The 20877-nt window shown below is 50.7% G+C and overlaps 1 long non-coding RNA gene across 1 annotated transcript; it reads right to left on the bottom strand.

Annotated features, from left to right (window-relative positions):
* Positions 1–1078: 1078 nt before the first annotated feature.
* On the bottom strand, positions 1079–12817 carry LOC129144701 (uncharacterized). Its single transcript, XR_008549144.1, has 3 exons — positions 12736–12817; positions 5189–5277; positions 1079–1546 (listed from the first exon to the last, which is right to left on the bottom strand). It is a non-coding gene; the product is annotated as an uncharacterized LOC129144701 (long non-coding RNA).
* Positions 12818–20877: the final 8060 nt, after the last annotated feature.

The raw sequence follows: 20877 nt of genomic DNA, 5'->3' as shown, positions 1-20877 counted from the left end.
CAAGTGTAAGCCAGACCAGGTCATCCAACTCTCTGTGGCTTCTGCCTCCAATGTAGCAACTGGGAGCGGGGAATGGGGGGCCCCTAGCTGGTGAGGGGAGAACAGCAGAGGTGACACTGAGAGGGGGATGGAAAGCAAGGTGTGGGCCTGGACACAGGTCTGGAAAGCCCTTCTAAGGGCCCCACCCTATGTCTGCTGGGCTGCCCGGAGCAACCTGTGTGACAGGTGCCCCATCCCTGGGCACGGAGGAGGAACAGAAGCAGAGGCCCCTGTAGTGAGTAGGATGGTGCTGGGTGGTCACCATGGAGACAACAGGGGTGACCCCAGGGCTGAAGCTTTAGCCACTCTCAGTGCAGGGGGTTCACTGGGGACCCACCACAGTCCTGCCACCTTCTGATTCGGGCATGCAGTCCAGCCAGAGACTGGGCTGGCAGGGATTGGCAGGGATCAGCTGATCCATTAGCATCAGCCCTGGGGCTTTGGTGAGAAGTACTGCGCAGGAGGTGCCCTTGTCCTGGCAGGACGACCAACCCGATGAAATGAAAACTGAACTGATGATGACCTTTTGCTGCTGCTTTGGGGAGTTGTTACAGATACGTGTATGTGTCCCCACAAATCAAACTTTGGGATTCTAACCCCCAGTGTGATGGCGTTAGAAGGGTTGTGTTTGGTAAATAGTTGAAGGTGCCCTTGGGATTAGTGCCCTGATAGGAAGAAACAGGAGAACTTGCTGACTCCTGACTTCTGGATCTTGCACTTCCCCGCCTCCAGAACGGTCAGAGATAAATGTGCATCATTTCGGTCACCCAGTCTGTGGCATTTTTGTTATAGCAGCTCAAATTGACTAAGACAGAAATATTTTCCTCCATGTTATGGAGGAAAGCAGAGGAGAAAAACAGAGAACCGATAACATCACTGAAGCACCTGGATCCAGCCAAGCCTGAAGTCTACATTGGACTCTTCAGTTTTATGAGCCAATAAATTCCCTTCCTTGCTGAAGCTGGTCTGTGTGAGTTGCTATTACTTGCAAACAAAAGGAGGAGAGAGCAATTACATCTGTAATGAGATGGAAAATCTTTTCATCCCCAGAATTCCTCTTGGGGATGGCACTGTCTCTATTTGGAAGAAATATTTTTAAAAGCATTGGCGCTTGAAGGTAAGAGTCCAAGGGACCTGGTTGTGGAAAAAAAAGTTTTAAGGGAGAAAAGGGGAGAGATGGTCTCCTGACTTCACCAACGGAGAGCAGGCCTTGGTATGGGCACCTCCCAGGCCAGCCCCAGCCAGCATGCAGGCGTGCCAAGGCAAGGAGGGTCAGTGATGCCCTCAATGGCAAGGCTGCGGTGGGAGTCAGGCCCCTGGTGGTGAAGTGGGTGAGAAGGGCGTCCTGGGCATCCCCTCAGGCCACCGAAGCCAGAACGTGAGCGTGACACTTCTCAGACCCCTTGAAGCTCGAGTTTGAATGCTGTTTGTGTGTCAGCCACTCAGCTGCACTCAGATGAAATTTGGAACTCAGGAGAGAGGCAGAGGCCCTGCTGACTCTTCTTGCCTGCAAGAGAAAACCCGTGTCACTGGCTCTGGGTTCTGAGAGGCGGCATGCAGGGCTTCTGCTGGGGGCTGGTGGGGTTATGGCAGGAGCAGGCGGACTCTGAGGACCAACCTCCAGAAGCGGCAGGCTTTGAGGGCCTTGTCCTGAAAGCCGCTCGTCCCACAGCTTTAGTCACTGAATCCCCCGCATGAAGTCCATTCTGCCGAGACAGTGAAAGCCTCCACTTCTGGAAATGCAGAGCAATCAGGGAAAATAGGGACATGGACAGCACCCCAGTTTCCCCCAAAGGGACCCAAGCCCTTAACAAAGTCTACAAGAACCCTGTATACGAGCGGATGATTTGAAAACACACGCATTCTGTGCGTCAGGCACAGAGCTAGTTTTCACACACATTTCATTTGTCATCCCTGTAACAGCCCTGGAGGTTGGCCCTGTCTCTGTTGGAAGAATAGGCAGGATGGCACCGTCACCAGGAAAGGGACTGAAGCTTGAGCCGAGAGTAATCAGATGGCTGAGGGGCGCAGAACAGGTTGGGCTGGGAGCCAGCAGCTAACATCTGATTATACTGCCTTGATTGAGCTAAGGCTTTGAGTAAAGTTCCCCAGGGTGGGATGGGGAGCATATGGGGACTCCTTCCTTTCCTAGAGCTAAATCAATATGTGGAATAAGCAATTCCTTGCTACCACAAACACACACACGCACATGCATGCATTCAAACGTGTGTGTTCATGCATGCCTTGAACTTGCATTTGCACACACACGTGTACACACACACATGCATGCCATGCACACCCACACATGCAAGCAGACACACACTGACAATTCCTAGGCAAAACCTTTTTCCCAAAAGTATATATACTGGAGCAGACATTTGCTAATCACTTGTTAATGAGACTACAAATTGGTGTAGCCTCTTTGGAAAGTAACGGAGTGAGATGTCACCATAACCTTAAAATAGTCATGCTTTTCAACACTGCAATAGTACTTCTAGGATCTTTCTTAAGGAAACGAACTGAAAAATGAGAACTCTGTTCACAAATAGGCCCGGGACAGACTCATTCATGGCAATGAGAAATTAGAAACAGTACAAATGTTCCATGACAATTATGAAATAAATGATGACATCACTCTATGGTGGAATATTATGCTGTCATTAAAAAGGTGTGTAGGAAGTGTTCTGAGTCGTGTGAATACTATTGGGGAAAAAGATAGGTTGCAAAGTTAAGATCAGATGTAACATGTTCTCAACCAGATGAAAAAAATGTGCCAAGGACGACCGTAAGGAAAGAGACTAAATCATTCATAATCATTCACTCAGGGGTTTAGTGGGATTGATTTATTTACTTCCCCTTTTTGTACTTTTTGGTGATTTCCAAGTTTTGTATAATGACTAGTCGTTTTCTGACCAGTGAGGAAAAAAAGAAATAAAAGGAAGAAAAGCTCTTCCTATTCTAAGCGTTTACATTTCTTTTCCTCCCTTACCCCGCCCCCCCATGAAGGTGAGAGACAATCAGGCTCAATTCCAGGAGCAGTTTGAGCAGGGTCCCAGCAGACCACTTCCACTCAGCTCCATTGAATGACAAGACAAATAAGCTGGTACCATAGGGATAAATGCAAATGCTAACTTGAACCCCAAAATTCAATTGTATAAATATAGGCTAGGAAACCCCGAGCTTGAAAAGAAAAATCATATGAAAACAATTCAGAATCTGTAGCCAGCCACAAGCTGACCATAAAACCAATGCTGAGACAAAGCTGCATTGGTATCTTAGGTCACATCATAAGAAGCATAGTGACCAGGAAGAGGGAGGTGGCAATTACAGTCTAGCCACATCTTAGATTCAGATTATAACTTTCTGCTCCCCAAGACTATCTGCCAGCCCATGCTTTCCTTCTCCTGGAGACCAAAGCCAGCTTCAGAGGGTGTCTTCCTTGCCCATCCCCATCTTGTACCAGGGAAGTAGAAGGGGTAAAAGAGGCTAAGATAAGAGTTGGACAGAAGCCAGGAAACTTGTTCCCTGCCACATCAACTGTGTAATTGGGCTAATTCTGCAGTATTTGTATTTCTGGGCCTTTGTTTCCCTTTGTCTGTATAACTCTTGATTGGAACATTTGCTGTTGCTTTTGTGTGGTCCTAAACCCAATCCTCTCTGATGATGTACATGAATGTGTTTCTGATGGATGTTTTCCAGAGCCCTTTGTTGCCTCAATTAAGGGATAATGAACAAGAATTGTTTCTATTTGTAAAACAGCCCAGCCATTTCCCGCTTCCCAATTGGTGGGACAATGTGTCTTAATTAAGCACAAAGACTTGTCACTTCATCTACTGTCAAGTTCCCCAGAGAGGTGGTGATGGAGGTGCCGAGAAGGGAAGAGGGGTCTGGAAAGACTTGAGTGGCCCCAAGGGGACCAGGAAGCCCAGTGGGCAGCTCCCAGGCCACAGAGCAGCTGTGTCTGCCTCTCAGTCCCTAGAGAAGGAGGGAGGGTTGCAGACCTGGTATCATGTCGCCTCTGGGCACAGGCCAAACAGGCTCCCCCTGCTGCAATGGCTGCCACTTAGAGATACACACGCTGGCTCCAATGCTGGCACTGTCCATTGCTCGGGACACTCCCTCCCACCCCAGCTCCTCATTCCACATCTGTCTGAATGTCCATCAGCCCTCCAGGCCCACCTGGGTGGGGGCAAACCGTTCCCTCTGACTCCCAGGCTACAACACTGGGACTCCCGGGACTCCAGCCCTTCTGTGGGTCTCATTCTAGTAAATGCCCCTCTCCCCGCTGCAGTATTCTTAGACCAGGGTATGGCTGGTGCCTAACCTAACTAGTAGCTGTCACCTGCTGATTGCTGATCCATGCCAAGATTCTGCACGTGTGGGTTAACCCTCACACGGGGGGGGTAGGTGCAAATAGTAACCCCCTCTCTCACCCATGAGTGAACAGAGGAAGAGCCAGTATATCACCCACAACATCTGCACCCAAACATTCTACCTTGAACTCTCGCTTTTAATCCTTATGCTTTATAGCCAAAACCACAAATCTCAGTAGTCTAGAACATTCCGAGGTAATCTGAGTTACTTGCTCTTGGGTGGGGTGGGGGGGCAGACAGGTGGTGACAGAGAATGCCCTGCCTCCCCCACCCCAGCACACTCTGTAGCTTACCCCAGGAGCTCCCACAAGGCAGCCTTGGGAGGGGGTGTGCTGAGCCCATTTATCGCTCCCTAGGGCCAGGAGTAATGGGCTGATGGTGGGGTGACAGCCAGTCATAACGTCATTACCTCATTTGAGGTATTCTCTAACTGAAACATTAAGCTTCAAGTGAGCATAATTTCTCAGCAGAGAGCAACTTTGCACGAGAATTTTGCAAGCATTACATGTTCTCTCTCCTTGTTGTGATCTGTAGAGTTATCTTCTGAAGCAGAGCTCATGACTAGAGAGCAAGTCTCACAGGTTGCTTCTTCGAGAAGGGAAAAAATACATCTTACACAGAAGATTCCGGATGTCTGCACAGCCTCTGAAGGGGAATTTGAGCAAGACCCTCCCAGAACGGACCCCGTCTTGCCCCAGTTAGCTATGCGTCTTGCCTCTGTTTTCACGGTCACACTTCCAGACTGAAACCTGATTTTAACGCTAGTCCATCCTTACTTGAGTTTCTGAAGTCTCTTTTCCAAAGCTCTGTTTCGTGCCATTTTCTTCCAGGTCCTTTGGTCTCTCCTAAGGACTTTCCTGCTAGACTGAAGCAAAAATAAGTAACAGAATGAGAATGTGCTAGGTCCTGGCTTCATTCATTTAGTAGCAGATATTGAGCAAGTGCCTACTATATTTCGGGCTCTATTCTGGGTATCGGGGCATGTAGCAACGAAAAGAAAAAGTCCCTAACTGCAAGTGTGGGTACACATTTATTTAGTAGAGCTTCTCTGCAAGCAACAAAACTTGAAAACTCAAAGCTTAAACAATAAGGCTATTCAATTTCCTAGTTTCCTCTATAATAAGAATTCTGGTGATAGGGGAGAATACAGGACTGCTTAACTCAGTGAGCCAGTGATGAACAAGACCAAGCTCTCTCCGTTTCTCCATGCTTCCACCATTAACGGGTTGGTTTTGCTTCTCATACTCTCTCCATAGTCACAAAATGGTCGCCAAGTTTCCAGGCATCTTAACCAGATGCAAAAATGTTCAGAAGAAAAAGAGAGTTTCTTCCTTCTGATACCTTTTAAACACAAGACCTTCAGCATCCATGCATGATTAAAAACACTCTTAACCTGATAAAAGGCATCTATGGAAACTCTCCAGTTTGCATCATACTTAATGGTGAAGTGAAGCCTTTCCCTTAAGATAAAAACAACACAAGGATATCCGCCCTCACTACTTCAACACTGGCCTGAAGTTCCTAGTCAATGCAAAAAAGGGAAGAAATAGAAATAAATGGAGGAACACAGATTGAAAAGATACAGATGATATAATTACCCCCATAAAACCTAGAAAGCAGTTACTAGTGAGTGAACTTGACACTGCAGAACACAAAGACAATATTAAAATATCAGTTATATTTTATATGCCGGAAATTAACATTTTGAAATTGATATTAAAAGTACTACTTAAAATAGCATCAAAAATTATGAAATATGTAGGTATAAATCTTACATAATGTGCTCAAAATCTCCATGTTGAAAAACAGATGAAATAAATCAAAGCCCTAAAAAAAAAAAAAAACGAGAGATATACCATCCATCTGGATTAGAAGCTTCAATATTATTAAAAATGACAATTCTCTCTTAACTAATCTATAAAGGCAAGGCAATTCCAATCAAAATCCCAGCAGAATTTTTTTTAGAAATCAGCAACCTGATTCTAAAATTGATGTGGGACGACAGAGAAACTAGACTAGTTAAAAACCACTTTAAAAAGAATGAAGTTGGGGGGAAAAAAAAAAGAATGAAGTTGGAGGACTTGCACGGCTTGATTTCAAGGCATTATAAAGCTGCCTTCTCCAAGAAGTTTGGTGTTGTAGGAAGGGTGGACACATAGATCGAGGGGTCAAGAGCAGAGTCTAGAAAAAGACCCACACGTTTGTGGTCTGGTTTTTTAAAGAAAGGTGTAAAGGCAGGGCCTCCCCTGGTGGCGCAGCGGTTGAGCGCTGGGCTGTGAAGCTGCCCGCAGCCTCTGCAGCGCCGGTTCCATCCCACATGGCACGAGACCTCTCCTGCCACCCGCTGCTCCCCTCAGCAGTGTACTTCTGTCCTTCTGCCTGTTCTGCTCCCCGCTCTGGCTCTGGTGAATTCTCTCACCCTCCTGCGCTTTTGACTGTACCCAGTGCTTGTATAAATAAATAAATAAATCTTTTATAATAAAAAAGTATAAAGGCAATATAACAGAGAAAGGATAGACTTTTCAGTAAATGGGCCTGCAACAATTGCATGTGGCAGCAGCAGAGGAGGCAGAAGGGGAAATGGAGGCGGGGAAGGGAGGAGAATGAAGGTGAACTTTGAACCACATGAAAAACTAACGCAAAATACAACCTAGACCTAAATACAAACCTAAAGCAATAAAACCTGTACAAGAAAGCAGAGGAGAAACTTTGCGACTTTAGGTTAAAGTCATTAGATTCAAAACCCAGACTTACGATTCATTTTATGAAAGATAAAGCCAAGATTTCACCAAAATTAAGAACTTGTACTCCCCGAGAGACTGTTAAGAGAGTGCAAGGGCTGAAAGGAAATACCTGCAAATCGTCCGTCTGCTAAAGAGCTTACATCCAGAATACATGTTTTCAAAAGTTCTCAAAACTCAGTAAGAAACAATAACCCAATTTGAAAGTGGGCACAGATTTCAAAACACTTTATTTTGAAAGATATGTTCAAGATCATTTGTCATGGAGAAAATGTAAATGAAACCACAATGAGACCCCGCTACACACATGTGAGACAGGTTAAATTTTAAAAGTACTCCCAAATCCTCCCTGGTGGCTGTCTGCAGCCTCTGCAGCACGAGTTCCATCCCCGCCCACGGAGCTACCCACATGGCGCAGCAGACCTCTCCTGTCTCGCCCGCTGCTCCCCTCAGCAGTGTATTTCAGTGGATCTGCCTGTCCTGTTCCCCGCTCTGTCTCTGGTGAATCCTCTCAACCCCCGCACCTCTGGCCTGTACCCCAGCTCTTGTATGCATAAATGAATCAATCTCTAAAAAAAAAATACTCCCAATGCCAATGCTTGTGAGGCTGTAGTCCAATGGCACCCCCATACCCTTCAGGGGACGTTCAGAAAGGAACTGGCACTCTGGACCACAGTTTGGGGTCTTCCGATAAAAGTTAAATGTACATCCATCCCATGACCCAAACACCCCACTCCGCACTTTTACCAAAGTAGATGGAAACAATTGTCCACAAAAACCTGGAGATGACCCAAACATCCCTCAACTGGGAGATGAGGAACAGACGCTGCTACGTCCACATGACGTGGTGCCCTGGCGGTGAAAAGGAAGGACGTTCTGATGCCGGCAACAACGCGGCTAAATCTCAGGTTCCAAAGGAAAGGCGCCAGACTCACAAAACTGCGTGCTACGTGATTCCATTTATGCAGCTTTCAGAAAAAGCAAAACACCGTAGATCAGAGATCAGTTCTGTGGCTGCCAGGAGCAAGAAGGGGGCGGAGGTGGGTGCTGACCCCAGAGGGCAGGGAGTTTGGAGGTAGCTTGATTGTAGCGGTTCTGGGAGTGTGTGCATTTCTCAAAACTCCCTGAACTGTGCACTAAAGGAGTGGGTCTTATTTTGCGTCTATGCTAATTAAAGACAAGATGCAGGATGACTGGCTTTCCGGGCAGCAGCCTCTCTGCTCACGGGCTGGGCCTGGCGTGCTGTGTGCTCTAAAGCTACCAGTGAACAAGCAATCAATGGCGATGGGCTTAGCCCCATCACCGCGCTGGGAACACGCAGTCCTGTCAGGCAGTGAGGCGGTGCCGACACCTCCCACCTGACAGGACACGGGCAACAAAGGAATTGGTGAGCAGAGATGCGCAGGGGCTGGTGTCCATGGAAGGGGCAGGACTGGCCAGGCTGGCTGGGGGCCTGGGGAGGCTCCTCTGAGCAGGTGGCCTGGGCAGGCCCAGACCCACGTAAAGGACAACCCAAGCTGTGAGGAGCTGAAGATAAGTGCTCAGGCAGGGGGGAGAAAATAATAAGGGGGGAGGACCCTGGGGAATGAAGAGGCAGGACTGGCCTTGCCCTAAGTGCCAGGAGAGTCACAGAAGAACCTCACCAGGGTGACGTGGCCTGGGTGTACTTGAAGAGGATCACAGCTGGGTCGGGAATGGAGCAGAGGGGAGCCAAAAGGAAGGGGGAGCAGCTACATCTCCCCACTGTGACGTGGTGTGGAAAGAAAGACCAGAGGCCGCAGGCCGCGTCACGGACTTGGGGTTGGTTGCACGTGGGGGAGGCGAGAGGGAAGGCGGCGCCCTGGGGCTCCAGCCAGCCGGTGGGTAAGGGGCTCTTGGCTCGTCTCCCCAGAGAAGTGGCCACTTGGATGGGAGCCAGGGCTGCTCACCAGAAACTCTGTTTAGGGGGCGCTGAGACACCCACTTGGGGCGTCAGGTAGCAGTGTGCTCATCTGTGAGGCAGGACATGGAACACGGCTCGCGGCAAAGGGCAACAGGGCCTGCAGGAGCGGGCGGGAAAGCGGCAGTGGTGGCTTTTCTCGAGGGGCGCCTGCTTCGTGCCTGCACCCTAGAGGGCATCCCATGCATGACCTCACCCCTTCTTACTAGGTCACTGGGTTCACCTGACAAATGTGGAAACCAAGCTCAGAGAGGGTGCCGCCGCCTTCGCCCAGGGTCACCCAGCAGGTACACGGTAGCGCCTGCGCAGATGGAACCTGAGTCTGTCAACCTGAAAAGCTGGTCCCCCCCACCTTGCTTCCCAAAGGGTTGTGTTTTGTTTTTTTTTTCAGTCTGTAAAAGGACGGCTGCTCCCTGGCATTCAAGGTCCTGAGAGACCAGGCCCCCCGCACCTCTCCAAATGGCCAGCCCAGCAGCCGCTCCCATCCAGCCAGGGGAGGAGGCAGCCCGGCCTCTCCCTCCTGCCAGAGGCAGCGGTAACATCTCTGCAGCCGGGCACAGTATTTCCAGGCAGCAGAATTAATAGGGCAATTCCCCGTGCAGAACTTAGCCGGCTCCCGTGCTAAATTATCATAGATAAATATTTTTGAGAGAGGAGGGAAAAGAATGCATTTTGCAATAAAGCCAGACCACAGCCCTCGGCGGCCGTCCTGTGAATCCGGATGAAATGAATTTGCACCTGGAGTAATCGAAGGCGCCATGGTCCTCCGGGGCTGGGAGCAGGCCCAGCCAAGCGGATAAATACCCTCCACTCGGCAGAGCTAACAGCTGTCTAGAGGGCGAGCCCTGTGGTGGGCCAGGGTAGGGCTCGGGGGAGCACAGGCCTGGAGAGTAGGGCTCAGACTTGGCAGATGGATAATCAAGACCGCCCCACACCAGACCTGCCGGCCAGCGCAAAGCCCCGGGTGGCACAGCGAGGGTGGGTTAGGCCTCAGCGAGCAGCCAGGAAGGTTTGACTTTCATGCCTACTTCCAGCTCCATGAAGTTGTGAAGCTCCTCCATAAATGGCTCAGGAGCCCCAGTTAATGATGGGACCTCCCCGCAAGCCGTCTCCCGCATCCTTCACAAGCCAGGCCCATCAGCTCCTAAACTGCTCTTGGCCCTGACCCTCCTCTTTATCCCCGCTGCCTCCCCGGGCTCAGCCGTGACCTCTCGCTGGATTCTCACGCAGCCCCCCACAATGCCCCCCTGCCTGCAGGGTGTCCCCCAGCATGGCTGCAAGGAGGGAACATGGGCTGCAGAGCTGGTCTTTAGCTGTGCCCCCCAAAATGACTTAAAAACACCAAAAGACTTCACAGCTTCACAGCTGGTTGACAAGTAACTGTTGTTCTGCACCCCTTGAGCCTCAGCTGCCCTCAAAGCCCAGAACCCCACCCAACCTCTCCAGGAGGCACCAGAGGGTTGTTCCTGCCCCGCCCCCCCACCCATCAGCTGGCATCCTATGGCACCAGTTATAAAGATTTTGAAAATTTTCCCCACCGTGGAAGCTTAGATCCCTCCACGCTCCCCATCAACCCCCCAGCCCCCAGGCAGCCATACCCGCTAAGGTGAACAGGGTTTCCTTCAAGAGCCAAGCAAGGCCCTGGCCTCCCTCCCCACTGAACTGCAGCCCCAAACTCTGCTCCGGCCTCTCCCTGCCCGAGCTGCAGGGGTGGGGGCAGGGGGGCAAGAGGGCCATTTCCCTGGATCTTGCCCTGCAGCCTGCTCCCACCTTCGCGCCCTGGCGCTCAGCTCCTCCAACCTCTGGCCCCCACTGGCCTCTCCCATACTCCCCTCAGACTAGCTGGGCGGCAGGCAGAACCGCCTGGGTTTCAGGCCCTGCAGGAGGCAGACAGGGGAGCTGGCACTAATGAGAGAGGACCTGGAACCCCCAGAAAAGCACTCCCTCTTGGCCGTCACACCCAGGCTGCGGGGTGGCTCAGGGAGCATCACCCAAGTCCTGAGCCTGGGCCCAGCACCCAATCCCAGTCCAGGGCTGCAGGGGTGACCAGCTGTGTGTCCACCTGCCTTCACCAGAGCTGCTGGGTGGGAAGCAGGCACCTGCTGGGCTCCCCATTCTTCCTCCAGGGGTGCTGATCAGGGCAGGACTTCAAGCTGTCTTTGCATGCAATGTCTTTGCAAATGCTTTTCTCCAACAGCCCCACCCCCAGGTGGCTCTCATTAGGGGAAGAAGCTACCTGAATTCCTTGAGGTGCTTTCTTTCCAACTAGGCACTCCAGGCCACTCCCTCAGGAGCCCAGAAAGCTCTCCCAAGAGAAAATGCCAGCTCCCCGGGATAGGGAAGGGGGGAGAGGTGGTAGCCAGTGTGAAAAGCTATGAAGGGCCTGACGTGCTGCTAGCACTCCCCCCACGAGGGGCGGAGCGTCCTGCCACCGCCTCCCTGAGTCTGTTCACCCTCCAGGGCTCTGCCCGCCGCTGCCTCCTGCCAGCCCAGTATATCTCCACCTGTTTACCAGTCTTGTTGTAAAAACACTTCCACAGCGCCAGGCGTGGTTCTAAATGTTTTGCATATATTAACTCATCTCCACAACAGCCCTATTTCTAAAGTCAGAACTGCTATTTTCCCGCATTTACCAGGTGGGGATATCGCGGCACAGAAAGGCTAAAGGGTTGTGCACGGCCGTCTAGCTCCTGCGTGGCAGAACTGGAGCTGACACCCAGGCAGTCTGGCTCTGGGGCCCCCACTCACCGCCCCCCCCCCCCCGCGGCCCCAAGGAGTGACCCCAGAGCAGGCAGGAGCACCCGGCAGGATCTGGACTCCCAGGGCCGGGCAGGAGGACCACGTCCCTGGTTCCTTTCACCCCAAAGAGGAGCGGCTGGGCGGGAACCAAGCCCACAACCCCCAGATCCCTGTGCTTCCAGTGTATAGGTGCTTCCTGCAAATTAGCGGAACATTAAGAAAAAAATCCATGTCTTGGCCAGGACATAGCTCATTAATGCACATTTATACAAGTCATGACAATTTCTTCAAACAGAGACTTAAAATGTCTTCTCTGCAGAAGCTGGTCACAGAGATCAGCGAAAATAGCAAGCAGAGCAAGGCAGTAGCACATGGTGATGGCGGCTGACAACCTGGGCTGACAACCTCCCTGGACCCATGGGGCGCTCACAGCGGTCTCTCCAGGGACCAGAGCCCCAAGCTGAAGGTCAAGCTGTGGAAGGGCACTGCTGCTGAAACTTGTGAGCCCCCGGCCCCACTGCACCCTGTTTCCTGGAACCGGCCTTGGTACCTGAGTGGTCTAGTTCCAAAAACAAGCCCCTTGGTGTGCCCCTCGGCTCTGCCAACCCTGAAGCCTCCCTCTGAGCCTCGGTTTCACTAATCTTCCCAATGGGTATGATTCCCTCCTTCCAGGCAGCTGTGACAGTCAGAGGTGGGGAAGGATCTGCACTCGGCTCATAGCCAGAGCATGAAAATTGTATCTATTGTTATTGTGACGCCAAGGATACCCAGAAGCGAGCACGCGGGGGGGCGAGGAGGCTAGGGGAGCAGGAGATGCTGAGCATGATTGAAGGTGGGAGAAGACAGAGACTCCCCAAGCTGATCAAGGGGTTGGATTGTGGGGGCTCAGGGGGCACAAGTTTACCTTTGAATTCCCAGGAGGCGTCCCAGCGCGGGAAGGAGGTTACCCTCTGTAGAGAGAGCGGGCAATTCCAGGACCCCCAACCAAGCACACTTGCTGGCCAGTGGGGACAGCTAGTCTGCCCAAGGGAAGGCTGACCCAGGGTGCGGGGGGCTGGCCTGGATGGGGCAGGAAACACATGTAGGCGAGCTCACCGGCACTCTCAGAAACCACAACACTCCATACATGCCCAGAAGTGCACAGTTCCAGAGCCCCAGAGGGCGGCACGGCGGGGGGCGGGGGGCTGGCCTCGTGGTGAGCAGGCAGTCCAGACCTCCTGGGCCTGGAGAATCCCTGGAGCGGCCAACAGTCCCTCCTCCCCAGTGGCTGGGTTTCCTAGGAAACGGCTGAGTGCATCCTGCCACCGCCATCCCCTCCCCCGCACACCTCCATCTGCATTGAACCCTGCTTTCTCCTCAGAGGGTGGGGTCCAGCAGCCTGCAGAATCAGCTGACAGCTCAGCCCGAGACCCCCAGGCTGCTGCCGATGACTGGGCACCCCCAGAGAGGAAGAATTTGGGGAGCTGGAAGAGTTCCATTTACTCAAAGGTGCAGCCACTCAGCTGTCCTCAGCACAGCCATGGAATATGGTTCATTTGGGGTCCCCAAATCTCTACAATAGAAGGCTTTTTTTTTTTAATGCAGCCATAGTATTTCCAGCACCATGGAGAGAGCTGAATACCTGTAGCTCCTGCTCTCAGAGCGCTTCCTGTGCCAGTCTGGGCTCCTGTCATCCCAGGAGCACCCTGCACCCATTTCACAGAGTAGGAAATGCCTCGGAGGGTCTGAGTTCCCCCAGGCTCCCAGCTGGCAAGCCCCCAGGAAATCGGATGCTTTAGCCATTCTGGAATGTCCTAAATTCTGCAAGAGGTAGAAACAGGGACCAATCTCTCCCTCTCTCCGTACCCCCCTGCTATTTCCCACGCTTTCTCTCTCTTGCTCCCTCCCGCCCCCCTCATTCCTTCCTAGTTCTGAGTCTTTTCTAAATGTTCTTTAATGAACTTTTTAATAGAATCAAGAGAGAACAAACCTGTCTTTTCCCCTAGAGGTTATTTGTTCCCATTGTTCCCCCAGCAGCACCCTCCTTCCGTGTTTGGAAACAGAAACCACATGTGTCCACAGTCCACCCGGATGCAGAGGACACGGCTTGCCAGCTATGCTTCATCAGCTCAACACAGCCGGTCTTGCTGGAAACAAAAGACACCTGGTATTTTGACTTGCGCCACCCTGGCCATCTCCATGAAACCAGGGTTCTGAGTTCCCCAGCCCAGACATAAAGTTCTGAGCCCCCAAAGACCTGAGCCTCGAGAAGTGATGAGGAAGTCAGCATCCTTGGGCCAGCAGGGCACGCTGAGGTTGGTTTCTTTGGGGTTGAGCTCCACTGACATTTGAGGACTTTCCAGATCCCCCCAAACATGTCCTAAGCCCCTACTCTGTGTCAGGATTCACACAAGGTGCTGAGGACTTGGAGAGAATAACAAATAGCCTCCTTCCTTAAAAAGCTCAAGACCTGGACAAGAGAATGGCAGGCACAAAGCTGAGCATAATTCAGCACATGACTGCTCCTCCTGGGGAGTCATCGAGGGCTTCCTGGAAGAGATGACACCTCAGCTGTCTTCTGAAGGTCTCATCCAGGTCTCTTACATGCTATCCTACCCCTTCCTCTCATCACACTCACAAGAGATGTGCACCCCCCAAACTCAGGACCTTTGCCCATGCTGTCCCATCACCCTGGAGTGTCCCCTTCCCCCGCTTCCTGCTGTCCCTGCTGTGCCAGCTCTCACTCAACCTTCAGCTCTCAGTTACAGTGTTACTTCCTCTGGGGAGCACCCTGACCACAGACCATGCCTGTGCCCCTGATAGATGCGCTCTAAAACCTTTCCTCTTCCTAGAACTTTCCAGATTTTGCAAGCCTATAATTATGTGATTATTTCATACACATTTCTCTCCCCTGCATTAGACCATCAAGAGTTCAGGGACCAGTGTTGGGATCCTTGCTTAGGTGCTGGAGCAGAGTGTTAGCACACAGTAGGTGCCCGGAAAATACTTGCTGAGGGTAGAAGGCAAAGAAGGCAGGATGGGCGAGGAGGAAGAGAAGGAGGCAGCTCCAGAGAGAGGGTGGGGTGAGGGCCTGCGTGTTTGGGGAGCAGGGTTGTCTGACCAGGCCTCCCTGGGGCATGTGGGGTTGGGTGAAGCCAGCCCTTAGAGAGTTTCCTGTGCTACGTGGGCTGAGAGGTGGTGGGTGGACAGGGACAAGTGAGTGCACCATTAGCTCATTGTTTCGGGGAGTTAGCGCTGGGGGCCCAGTGTAGGCAATGACCTTGAGGTCTCTGGGCAGCAGGAACAGTCCCTAGGGAGGGTGGGCAGCACCAGTCTGCCCTTTTTCCTTTGGTGACAACACCTCCCCACCTTGGGGGAAACTCCCCCCACTGCCTGCAGCACTTGGGGAACAGCCCAGGCATGCACATGCACGTGCAGTCACATACAGATGAGTACATGCCTGCACACACCTGCTCACGTACGTGCACACAGGCACCATGCACGCTTGCACCCCGGGCCCTGGTGCAGCAGCTCTCTCATGGGCAGCCATAGGCCACCTCCCCCATGGAAACCGGGACGAGTCGGATGGGAGAAGGCTGTGGGGCTGGACCCATCCGGCTCAGAGCCCTCTCTGGGACTCACCTGTGAGAGCTGAGACCAAGTTTTCTTCCCCCTAAACTGGCAGGAAGTAAATATGGAGCAGCCAACAGCCACATCCCTGCTTCAGAGAGTCCCAGAAGGAAGTGACAGCAAGAGGGGAGACAGCTGGACACTCAGAAGAGGAGCTGATGCTGTCCTCTGCACCCAGGCCCGGCTGTGCCGGAAGGACTTTCCCCTGCCTTCCAGGCTCTGCCACTCAAGCCAAAAGAGGCTTCACTGATGCAGATGTTGCTGCCTGGAAAGGGAATGTCAGGAGAGAGATGGGCCCGGTGGGCGGAGCTGGCCGAGCGGAGGCCAGGAGGGAGCGCATGCCCAGGCCCTGGCTGTCCCGGAGCAGTGGAGGTGCTGTGGTGGCGCAGTGTGTGTGTCTGGGATCACAGTGAGGCTTGGGGCCCTGGGGGGCAAGACGCAGGGTGTAGGCCAGCCCCGCCCCTCTCTAAGAGCTCTGGGGCCCCAGGGAAGGATTGGAATCCCAAGGAAGAGGCCGCAAGTTCTGTTGAGCGACAACCTTCCTGAGTGCCCCGAGTGCGCCAGACCTTCTCAGCACCCCACAAGGAGGGTGCTATTGTCTCCATTTCACAGATGGGGAGCTGAGACTCAGCAGGTGAAGGGACCAGAGCCACAAGGGGCAGATAGGGCAACTGAGGCAGAGAGAGCCACAAGACAGGAAGGGCGGGCCTGGTGGCCAGCTGGGCACAGAGCTTAAGGCAGGGGCTTGGGAATCTCCCCGCAGAGCCCAGGCAAGCTCGGGCACAGAGGCTGGGCTGTGGAGACAGAGGGGACAGATCCAACCTCTGCTGAGGCGCTGGGAGGCCGGGTCCACTCCAGGACATTCCCTGAGTATCCGCCAGCCCTGGCCCCGTGCGGGCCACACAGGGTGGGGCGGGCTGTTCAGGACGCCAGACAGGCTCTGGCTGCTTTTGCTCAGATAGCGCCCGTGTCCGATCTCTCTCACAGCAGCTGCCACTGCCTCTGTCACCCACGGGGGGCGGAGAGGGGGTGCCGGGGAGAGAGGGAGAGCCAGAAGGAAAATAACAAACAGACCCAATTTTCCCAAATCAACCTGTCGCCACAAAGGGAGGAAAATTAAGAGGCCTGGCCAAAGTTGACCTTCTGTTTACATTTTCCTTAGAAACGAAGAAATAATTGCTGTTGCTGCAAGAAGCCATCTTCAGATGTCTCCTGCCCCCACCCCCCATCCTATTCAAGCGCAGCCAGGATGACACTGGAATCTTGAATCAAACTAAGTGGTTACTATGGTGTCAGCCTGAAATTATGAATCTCCAAGCCGGCCAGCGTGGCGGCGCGGAGCCAGGGGTACACAATTAAAGCAGAGAGACTGAGGAAAGAGAAGGCGCATTGTATTTCAACAGCAGCAGAATTGCACTTCCGATCTCAGAAATTTAAAAAAAGGGAAACCAGAACATGTGCTTAGAAATGCAGTCAGAGGCAGCATTAGAGCAGGAAGGGTCCTGATTCAGCCTCACCTCCCTCCCAACCCCCAAACACGCAGGCCCAAGGAAGCTGTTCCCCACCTTCTCCGCCATGGGGGGATCTGGGCCTCCAAGCGCACACACAGGACTCGGCTGTATACCTCTGGGGCCCACCCTGACTTCTCTCTCAATCCCCACTGGGAAGCCATAGACAAACGCCAACACAGGGTGTGAGCCCCCTCACACCACCACAGCCAGCACCCTGGTCTGGTCCCTCGTCTGGACAACAGCACCTCAGAGAAAAAGCCGGAACCCTGATGGTTTCCCACCTTTCCCTGGTTTGATCTCATTTCTCTGCCTCAGCCCCTCTCACCTCCTCCGGGGCACATCAGTCACCCAGATCTCCTGCCCCTTGGCAGGCATGCTACCATTCCCTCTGCCAGGAGAGCTCCCCCAGGTCTAGCGGGGGTGGGGGCTGTCTGCTCACTGCTGCATCCTCCACACCCAGCACAGCACGGGCACATGGGGTGTTCCTTCCTTGAGTGGATGAATGAACCATTCCCAGCTTCTGGGCCCAACCCCCACTTTCCCCATCTTTACCTTAAAGGGCCTGGACCACAACAGAGGGACCAAATCCAAGGTGTTTGTGAACTTGACTTCATTAGCAACATTTAAAGATGGACACAGACTGAACATACAAGTCAGGATTTCCAACATAGAAATGATCTGCTCTTCAAAGCTCCAAGGAGAGCGTTACCGGAAAACTATCTGGATTTGGTGCCTCTTTATTTTTCTTTCCTATTTATTTTTGTGGATAAGTCTTTTTTATTTTTACTTCCCTTTTCTTGCCTAGTTTTCAGCTTTCCACGCCCGGAATAGAGAGGGGTGTGCTAGGAGGGGCTGGGAGGCAAGCTGCACGAGCCAAGTTGCAGAATGTACTACTTTGTGTATAGAGAGGTGATAGACAGATAGACAAATGTTTTCTCCTAAAATGGGTCCGTTTTACTTTGCATTGTCAAATCTATTGCCAAATATTTGTTCTTTCTGACAATCTAACCTATCCGTGTATCTGTGTTGCCCCTTCTTTATTTTTATGGCTACTGATGTGTTTTCTTGATCAGACTTGCTAGGTTTGTCTAGTTTATCAATTTGTTCAAGAAATTATTTTTCATTTTTATAGCTCACGTCTACTATTGTTTTATTCTATTTCATTAATTTCTGTTCCTTCCCTCATTAATTTTTTCTGTCTGCTTTCCTTAAATTTATTTTGATGTTCATCGCCTAGCTTATTGAGGTAAACACTTAGTTCCCTTGTCTTTTCAATCTTTCCTCTTGTCTAATGACTGCATTTAAAGCTATTCATTTTCCTCTAAGTACACACATCTTGGGTGGTATCCTGTGGGTTTTTATATGTAGTGTCTTTATTACTGTTCATTTCTAAATCGTTGGTAATTCAGTTTTGATTTATCATTTAATTCAAGTTATTTAGACTTGTTTTTAAATTTCCAACTGAATAGATGTGAGGAACCTATCCTCTTGTTAATTTCCAGCTTTATTTGCATTGTGTTTGGAAATGTGGCTGGCATGATCTTTTTAATTTTTGAAAAATTGGTTTTAAAAACAAAGGCAGTATCAAAATATATTCAGCTGTAAAAGATTCAATTAATACGGAAGTTTAGAGAATCAAACTTTTTTTAAAAAAAAGCTTTCCCTTTGTAATTATTCTTCTCTCCAACTTCATTCTCCTACTTTGAGCTAATCTCTGTGAATAGTTGCAGATTTTTTCAGTCTTGTTTTTTAAGTTTACGTATGTATGTATATATTCATCGTGAGAACTTAAAAAATTACTTCTACTTTAAAGTGCGTCTTGGAGAACTGTCAGCAAATACTTAGATACTTTTAGTGCCATCTTTGTTTACTAATTGATGCATTTTGGTTTTCAAATACATCTATATTTTGATTTGGCAACAGCCCACATATTTTGATAGATCACTCATCAATTTTAAAGGAATTTTGATTTGATTTGATTTGCTTTTTGACTCAAAGTTGCTTATTAAAATTTCAATTTTTCCCCAATTATATAGGTTTAAAAGCACCGAGGGAGATGGGAAACTTTGCACCTCTTTCTTAAAGAACCAAGTGAGGGCATTATAAAAATAAGAACATGTAAACCCCTATCACACAGTAAAATTTTTCCAGAAACCTAATAAAATACTAATGAATTACAGTCACAGTGTAATCAAAAGATTAACAGGACATGTCAAATAGGATATAAGCAGGAGTTGAAGGTAGTTCAACATTATGAATGTAAAATTATCCACTATACAACCAGATTAAAACAGGAAACTCAAGTGATTAGTTCCATGTATACTTCCTAAGAAGCATTTTATAAAATTTGACATTCATTTCTAACTTGTAAAGAGATTAATAAACTAGGTACAGAAGGTAAAGTCCTGATTTTAATAAGACTTGCCCATTGGAAACTTTTAACAGGGAAAGTTGAGAAGCAGTTCTGTCAGAGTCAGGAACCAAACAGGATGTCCACTTTCACCCCACTACCCAACCACTACTGGAGAGCTCCGCAATGCAGCAGGAAGAAGAGGCGCACCAAGTCTCATCCCCCTTCCCTTGGGTCAGGGCTGGCCTTTGTGGCTTTTTGGGGACCGACAGAAGTAAAATTCTGGGGCTCTCTGGATTGGGCCTTAAGAAGCTCAGATGAAGAACAGGAAGAGTCTCTAGAAAGGAAAAAAATTATCCGTCGTTGTTTCCTGATGACATAGTTGCTCACCTAGAACTGTGAGAACAGGTAAGAGTTCAGTCAGTGACCAGACGTGGCATGCATCCAACTCAGAAGACATGGCCAATGAGAAAACACTGGGGGTACGATGGGGGGCTGTGGTGTACCCCATCCACAACAGAAACAGAAACTAGAAAATTATTAGTAACGAATGTCACAAGACCCATCTAAAAGAAATGACTGAACTTTAGACAGAGGAACTGCTAAATACATAAGAAGCATACTAGGGTTTTGGACACAAAAAGATTAGTTCTCTCTCCCCCTCCCAAGAGTCTATAAATTCAGAACAAACAAGATCCTGAGCACAGATCGCTGGCTCCCTGCCCAAAACCCAACACTGATGATGCCACCGAGGAGCAGGGGAGGTTGATGAGGATGAGAAGTTAACACAAAACTAGCAGACAGAAGGAGGCTGAGTTCTGGGATGCATGTGTGTGGTGTGTGAGTGTGTGGAGTGTGAGTGTGTGGTGTGTGTTTGATTGTGTGTGTGAGAGTATGTGTGTGTGCATGAATCTGGGAGTGGGCGTGTGTAGGGAGGAGAAGGACAGCACGACAACGTGAAAAAGAGGCAGTCATTCAGAGTGGGGTGATGAGGCGAGGGGCATGCTTCCTAACTCTGCTCTTTCCCCTCCCTGGCATGCTCCCCGCAACTGTTGTCAACCCATCACCTCTAGCAGGAAAAAGCAACAGGCCCAGGCAAGACAACATTGCAGATGTTTTCAGTCCTGGCCTCAGCTCCCCAGCAAAAGAGGGGACAGTCCCCCCCCCACTGACACCTGAGGGCACGTCACTGTAATAAAAGGGACAGATGGAGATTTAAAGGGTCCATTTTTACTAGCGCTTGTTCAGGTGAGCTAATGCTGTGTGGCAACCACTCTCTCAAAACCCAATACTCAATTCCTTAAAATAATGCTTTAATATTAGGTCTCCTGGTTCCACAGGTGGGTAGCGCTTAGGTGGGGATCCCCACTGCATGGGATCACAGAAAACAGGACTGGACACCGAAGTCCTCACTCAGGTGCCAGCAGGTCGACTGGGCCTGCACGTGACCTTTCCAGTGGGACTTGGCTTCTCACTACAGGGCAGCTGGGGTCTGTGAGGGATGGGACACCAGAATTCCAAAATATCCAGGAAAATCTCTAAATTTTCTCGCGGGCTCAATCAGAATGTCATTCTT

This window comes from Talpa occidentalis, unplaced genomic scaffold (assembly GCF_014898055.3).
Source record: "Talpa occidentalis isolate TD23 unplaced genomic scaffold, MPIMG_talOcc4v2.1 talOcc4.10, whole genome shotgun sequence".
NCBI lineage: Eukaryota > Metazoa > Chordata > Mammalia > Eulipotyphla > Talpidae > Talpa > Talpa occidentalis.
This window is presented reverse-complemented; position numbering and strand designations above follow the sequence as displayed.